Genomic DNA, 7,419 nt, shown 5'->3' with positions numbered 1-7,419 from the left:
TTTGCTTCATTCTGGTCCTTTTAGCTGCATCCCTCACTAAATTGTCATATCATTGTCTACCACCATAGTCACAGAGGCTCTGTTGGCTCCCCTGCCTCACTCACTCCTCACATTTAATGCCACAGTATCCTATTAATGTCATCACCTACATTTCCCTCACTTCTCACTGCCAAGTCCCTATGGTAGCTAGAATCTTATCTTCTCTTTGATGACACTAGTGACTTCCTTCACGCACTGCCTCCCAGTCTCCGAATGACACTTGTCTCTCTGGCTGGGATTGATAGCTACCCCTTCTCTAGTCCAGATCTTTCTGATGAGGTTTTATGGCAGAATTACTTGTGCAATAATCCTATCAATCTTATCCCCTGGCCCTCTCCCTCGCAGGGAGCACACGTTGCTCTAGGAGGCAGTGTTGCGAGGAGAGTTTCGAGTACACTCCTTGCTGTATCAGAATGACTGCTCCTTTGCCACATTTAGCTCTGCTGCTGAGTCTACCCCTCAGCTTACAATTACGAGTCGTCTCTGCCAAGGATCCTGGTGATTCTCCTGCACTCAGTCTTCCGAGAGTCTCCTCCTCGCCCAGTCCGTGAGCTATCCCCTCCCCCTCCACCGTCCTGAGCTCCCGCCCCCTCACTGGGTCTATCAGCTGTACTGTAATGAACTCTAATTGTGGACGAGTTTATGGACTTTCCTATCGGGCTCCTGAGACCCAGACAAATCAGGGAATATGGCTGGACATCTGTTTGTATCCCTGAGCATCCTATCACAGTTAAGGAGACAGCCGGCCCAGGGCAGCTGGCAGACTTCCGGTGGGGTGTTTCCTAATCCCACTTGCCGGCTCACCAGGGAGACACCTCCAGTCCAGCCCAGACACACACTGTTGCCCGTAATTTCCTCAAAGCTCTGGGATAACAAAAAGGCAGTGAATGAAGAAATCTCTTCACAGGTCATTTTTTACCACCTTTAGTTTGTAGTTCCCTCTCCTGTTTCCTGGCCTGCTTCTGCATGTCAGAGGCCCTCTCCCTGCCCTGCCACACCCCCGGACTCTGCAGCAGCTTCAGGTCCGTTATTGAGTACCATTAAAATTCAGGTCCAAGACTAAGAGAGCTCAGAGGGAAACAGGACTTCCTTCTCCGATTGTTTTGAGGAGTGCCTCTCCTAAACAAGGAATCCCTGAAATATTCACCCTCTTTAGGGGATAAAGAGCCACAGAGGTGTAAACAAATCCAAAGGACAACAGCATCAGCTTCCAGAACGGCACAGGAGAAGCCTAACATCTGTCCAAGACATTAACACACACATAACAGAATCACAGTTTCCCTTCCGCAAGTGCCCATTGGCTGCTGGATAAAGTCCAAACTCCTGAGCGAGGCGAAAAAGACCTTCCCCAACTGGCAATAACCAGCTGTTCTAGTCTCATATTCTGCCTCCCCACCTGAGCCCCTCTCCAAGCTTCGCTCACCTTACACTTCTTCATGCTAAACCACCTGCCATTCCCCAAGCACACCACACTTCCTGACTCGCTCCTGTCTATGTTCCACCTTGGGTACCCGAGGAGCCCTGCCACGTTCTTTCTGTGTCGTTTCTTTTCCCAACTTCTCTCAGCAAAGTTTTCTCTTTTTTTTCTTGGCTTCCACAGCCCCTTTAAGGAGTTCCAGGTAGTATCTATTAGATTAATTTTTAATTGTTTCTATGCAGTACTAGATTCTACCGGATATGGAGCTAATATCAATCAATGCTTTATGAATCAATGATTGAGTCTTTCTGTTGTTTTCCCCACAAGATTCCAATATTGGAATCACTTTGATGTTAACTCTCAGGACCAGAAAATTATGGATTTTTCTTCCCTGATGGTCTGAGGCTTGGAGGAACAGCTTCCTTCCTTAATAAAGGAAGCGTGTTTATCCTTGCCCATGGCAGACATCACAAATCAATGCAACATTCACGTCCCTGAACCTAATGTTTCAGGCTGGGTTCTCTGAAAGCAGACACCAAGATAGATGGAGTGTGGGTACAGGATATTGATTAGGGATCAACACTCACTGTGGAAGGTCCAGGGAGGAAACAGGACCAGGCAGAAGGAGAAATGGAACTCCGATCCAGGCCTGATGAAGCCTGAGACAATGCCCCGACAAGCTCTGCAGCAGAAGCCCATCAGAGTTGTTCTGCTCTAGGCCAGAAATGGCTGGACCTTCGCATCCTCACCACGATTAATCACTGGATGTAGGCTGCCTTGGGGAGGGCATGACGTAGGTTGAAATGATTCTCTGCAGCTGAGGCAGACCTGAAGCAGGTGAATGCTGGAGGCTGGCTGCTGATGGCTCTCCCAGCAGCTGGGGCAACAAATTCTCCCTTGAAGGGTGACCTGGACGGTACCTCTCATGTCCACCACAGCCACAAGTAGGAATGGACTTTGCCTTAGTTAACTGAGAGTTGGCAGGTAAGATGAAATCATGATGTTACCCCTGCCCTCAAAATTTTAGACCCCAATTTCTAAGGTATTTTCCTGTTTGAATTTTCAAAAATGTATCCCTTTTCCAGAGTTTCTGAACTGGGGACAAACAGCTGTGTTTAAAATTCAAAAGTGCTGTTAACACTGAAACAGCTACTATGCCACAAAACAGCCCTTTCAGCAGTTTTCCATTTTCTAATGAAGTCTTTTCTACCAGGCAGGAATGGAGACATCTCTTTCCTCTGCATCTACGAGCTTTCTGGAGAAATCACCCCTTGCTCTCTAATGTAAGTTCTCTGCTCCCTCCTCTCGCTGCTCAATTCTCCCTCCTCGGGCTTCCTTCTCCTCTTCCTTTCCCTCTGGCCCTATCTTGCCCGCTTTCTGGCCCTATCTCCTCTCTCCCCTCTCCTTCCCTTTTCCTTTCTTCTCTCTTCTCCTGAAGTTTTGGTCAAAATTAATCAAATTTGACCATGTGGCGTTGATGTCCTGATTCATATCTTTGTCCTGGAAAATATTCTGCAAAAAATTTTCAGATTAAAATATTATGAGGGAAGTCAGGAGGAAAAGAAAATAGTGAAAGGAAAGCTTGACTCTATCCTTCTTCATTTTATTTGGATTTTAGACTAGAAAATATATTCCCCTATCTGAAATACCACAAGCGCATCAAATGGCTCTTGGTACCAAGGGATATGTCATAAACTGTCCTTGACAAACGATAACCAGTTCCATCTTGGTCAGTGATGAGATCCGGTTAATGGGCTTCCTTATCCCCCTAAAGGGAATGAGGGAGTTTGTGGGTGCGTTTATCTGAACAAGTGCAGACGTGTGTAACCTAAAGAGCTTTGCTATAGTTGTCACAGCAAACTCCCGGTTTAGATGTCAGTATCTGCTGAAATGGAGTTGAAAATACCTGCAGTGCTGAATCACGCTTTAAAAATTGCTGGGAGTATGGTTGCATTTACCCCGATACCTCAGGTAGTGGGCCGTTTCTTCTTGCCGCCATGACAGGAGGGACTCAGTCCAGTCTTTTGTTTATTCTCACCTGTGTGAAATACTACTTTTTTAAAAAGTTTAATTTGATTATACAATATTGCTTTTAAGAATTTTCTTACACCATCAAATGATAATATTACTGGCATCAGGAAATTATGTGTTCCTGGGTAAATGATAAATATGTGTATTTCCCCACGTGCCTGACCTTTTAAGAGGGCAGGTGCCAAGGAAAGCATTTGGTTTCTGCTTCTCAGAGATGAAGGATAAAAGGAAAATGAAGAACAAATGGCAGCGGAAGATGTACTTTTACATAAATAACTTGGAGGTACATCAATGGGAATAAAAGGGTCAGGATCTGGCAGAAAGAGAGAAAGAGTAGAAACGGAAGATGAAGTTTGAACAGCTACCATAGAAGTGGAACTTCGGCAAGAGGGCGTTGTCTATAAAGGACTTTCAGAATTTTTCCTGTAATGGGCTGTAGAGTATCTGCTGGCGTAGTGAAGAAAATTTCAAACAAGACCACAAAACTCAGAACCTGAAAGCAGGGGTCGGCAAACTGTTTTTGGCCAGGAGCCAAATCCAACCAGCTACTTTTTTTTTTCACAGCCAGTGAGTGAAGAATGGTTTTTATATTTTTAAATAGTTGAAAAGCAGCAAAATAAGAATCATATCTGTGCATGTGAAAATTATATGAGTTTCAAATTTTGGGGTCCCGAAATAGTTTTATTGGAACACGATCACGCTCATTTGTTTGTGAATTATCTACGGTTGCTTTGCACTATAGACAACCAGATCACATGGCCCACAAAGCCTAAAATATTTCCTGCTTATTCTTATGGATCTGTAGACTGAGGCAGCTCTGTTGATGTAGCACGGGCTCCACTGGGCAGCTCTGCATCCTTCATGAAGGCCTGTTGGGTGGCTGGAGTGGCTCTGCTGCACATGTGTTCATTCCAGGGCTCAGGCGGAAGAGGGAGAAGCCACCTGGAGGAAGTTCTCCTGGTGAAAGAGCAATGCAAGAGGTCAAATGGAAATGTCACATGGCCAAGCACAAACTCAGAGTAAGGAAATGCGCGCCACCCCTGATGAGGCATGGCAAGGTTGTGGATGCTGCAAGAAATGAAGAATTGAAGCCAATTATTCAAACTACCACAAACACTCTTATCCTAGGGTTCCAAAAAGTCTAATCCAATGAGAGCATCAGGCTCACAGTTGAGGATCTTATGATCTATATTGGGGCTAAATGCAGGTTCTCTTAATCCAGAGACTTATGAATTTAAAAAACTGGTTATCCCTCCTCCTTCCCCCTACTCCCCACCCAATGCACCCAGTAGACAAATGGTGGAACAGGGACAGGCTAATCTCATGGCAGCCATTGCTCCAACAGCAATTCTGAAAATCTGACTGATCAAATGCTGCCAGTCACCCTACTTTGGGGTAGAGAATATTTGTTGGTTAGGTCCTGGTCCTGATCCTTGGGAGTGCATCCCCAGCCTGCTGTTGTCCACAGACTCTGCTTCCATCCTCGGTGAGGATGTCCACTTCTGAAGAAAGCATTGGAAAACATGCTCTTTTTTGATTGCTGAGCAGTTTTCTCAGCCTGCTTCCTGCTTATAGAAATTTGAGGGTCAAAGTCCTTTTCAAATCTCCAACAGTCTCAGTTTCTTTTAGCTCAGGCTGGTTCTTTCTTCAAAACTTTATAGATTATCTATATGTTTGATACAAGTCAACTCATTTGTCAAAAGCCACCTTTGTAATTCCTTGTGAGACACGCTTCTCTCTCTATTTAATCAGGTACTTTGGGCCTGGCAGGCCTCCATGGGACTACAGGTTTATGCTTCGTAGAAACCATTTCTGAGGCCTCAACAAGGGTTTTGGCTCCATCTCCTTAGTTTGCCCTCTGTCCCCAGGTTATACATAATGCTCACGCATTTGATTTAATCTTTGTCTCAACTCGATCTTCATTTGAGGATCTTTCCTTGACTCTAGAAACTGGAGATAAGGAACAGTTTTACTTCTCCAACTCTGCCAGCTACATTCCCTCTAAATTCTCTTGCAAACTATCAAGTTCTTATCTGAGCTTTTCTCTTCCATGTAGGGAAACTATCCAATGCAGTTAAAAACAACCAGCCTTCACTCAGAACCTTCTGCTTGGATACCATCTTGCCAGGTTTATAAGGTCGTCAGGTACTGTCTCTATCTTCTAAGTCACAGGAGGTGTCAGATTTACCCAACACTGCACCATGTTAAAACGACATTTAAAAAAAGTAAGCTCAGTCCCTTAAAATAACAATCATTGATTCTCATTGACCGGCCTACACCAACTCTTCTGAATCACTTTTTGACTCAGAGTCATTTGAAGGCCGTTTTTTCCCACACTATAACATCTTGTGTGCTGTCATAATTATTGTCGGTGCAGCAGTTCAAGGAAAGAAATGTTAAGAAAACTAAAGCCTGTACTGCTGGGCTTTTAAGCAGGTTTTGTATTTATGCAGGACTTTCTTACTTTTGAAACTCACTTCAGGAATGTTGTGAAATATTTCTGATACTCCCCTGGTCAACCTTTTCCTCACAACCATTTAGAGTTAAAAGAGTGCTCTGCTATTATCTCTGGAATTTTCTTCGAAGCTGCTGACACTCACGCTGTAAATTCTGATGCTGATTCTTTTGATGTTTACAAATGCGCAAGCAACAACTGTCATAACTGCTGTCTGGCTGACAGTAGCATTTCCATGTGGAAATTCTTTAGGAAATTTATATGTACATCTCTGAATCAAAATCTTGTGAAAAATCAATAGAGAAAAAAGGGAAAGTATTATAATTCTGTGAAAATTAAAGCTTTACAATCAATGGGGAGACATTACTAATCAATCATTCTTGTTTGTAGTTGCTGCCATGTTATATGTGAGTTGTGGCCCTTTCTGCAGCTAACAGTGAGATATTCTTGCAAATAAAGTAATTATTAAGAAGTTTATAAGTATAGTATAGTCATACAAATCCTGTGAGTGGTGTTTCAAGAATTAACAAATTTTGAATCCTTAAATCAGCAATTTTGATGAGTGAATCTGCGTAGTACTATTGACCTTGCTGGGAGATCCCACGTTATACTCTCCCAATACTACCCAGAAATACTCACTGGCATTTTGTAGTGTTTGGATATTTGCTTTAGGTCCACTTCCTTGTAAATACTTTAACAAAAGAAATGCAACAAAAAGAATCAGCAAATATTGTTGTGGAACACTATGGCATGAAATTGGAAACTGACCTAAAATATGAGATGGCAAAGCAATATTGATTTCAACATCAAAATCAAAGCAAGCTGAAAAAATACTTTCACCTTCTTTTTTTTAAAAGAGTTTATCTGAAGCAACATATACCTTAACAAACTTGACAAAGTTGAAATTGCTTTGGGCATACTCAATCAAATCAATATCAATGCAAAATGAAGGAATTTTTAACATCTGGAATATTTGTTACAAAACAAAGATCAAGACTATCAGATGGGGCAATTAATGCTTTGTGCTTTAAAATTTCATTTGAAGAATAATAACTTAGATATTAAATATTTAGTATAATCTCTCTATGTTTTAAATGATTGTTATCCATCTTCATAAGGTGTCCCATTTGAAATCTCTATATCAGGTAGAGATTTATGGGTTACTACAATATATAGACTCATGATGTCAATAAACCATGCACTTTCCTGTTGTTTTTAATAGTAAATCTCTGAACTTCTCAGTATAATCCTACCACAAAAAAAATGATTCACTGTTTATTATTATGGTCACTCATTATTATTTAAAACACAAAAATAGTGTATTATGAAGAATGCAGAATAACATAATTAAAAGAATTCCTGAAAATTTCCAGAAATTTGACTTTTCACTCATGAATCCCAAAGATGAATATCTATTGGAAATTTGGAAACAATAGCCAACAGCAAAAATAAGATACTTTTGATTATAAGGTGAATC

The 7,419-nt window shown here is 42.1% G+C and overlaps 1 long non-coding RNA gene across 1 annotated transcript in view; it reads right to left on the bottom strand.

Moving 5' to 3' along the window:
• Positions 1-3,053: 3,053 nt before the first annotated feature.
• The window catches only part of LOC139040357 (uncharacterized), a 40,379-nt gene continuing 36,013 nt past the window's right edge, over positions 3,054-7,419 (bottom strand). The window contains exon 3 of the long non-coding RNA XR_011494742.1: positions 3,054-4,444. This is a non-coding gene — a long non-coding RNA (uncharacterized lncRNA). The remainder of the gene's footprint in view (positions 4,445-7,419) is intronic.

Source organism: Equus asinus, chromosome 16 (genome assembly GCF_041296235.1).
Source record: "Equus asinus isolate D_3611 breed Donkey chromosome 16, EquAss-T2T_v2, whole genome shotgun sequence".
Taxonomy (NCBI): Eukaryota; Metazoa; Chordata; class Mammalia; order Perissodactyla; family Equidae; genus Equus; species Equus asinus.
The sequence above is the reverse complement of the archived record's forward strand: the minus strand, read 5'-3'. Positions and strand labels throughout refer to the sequence as shown.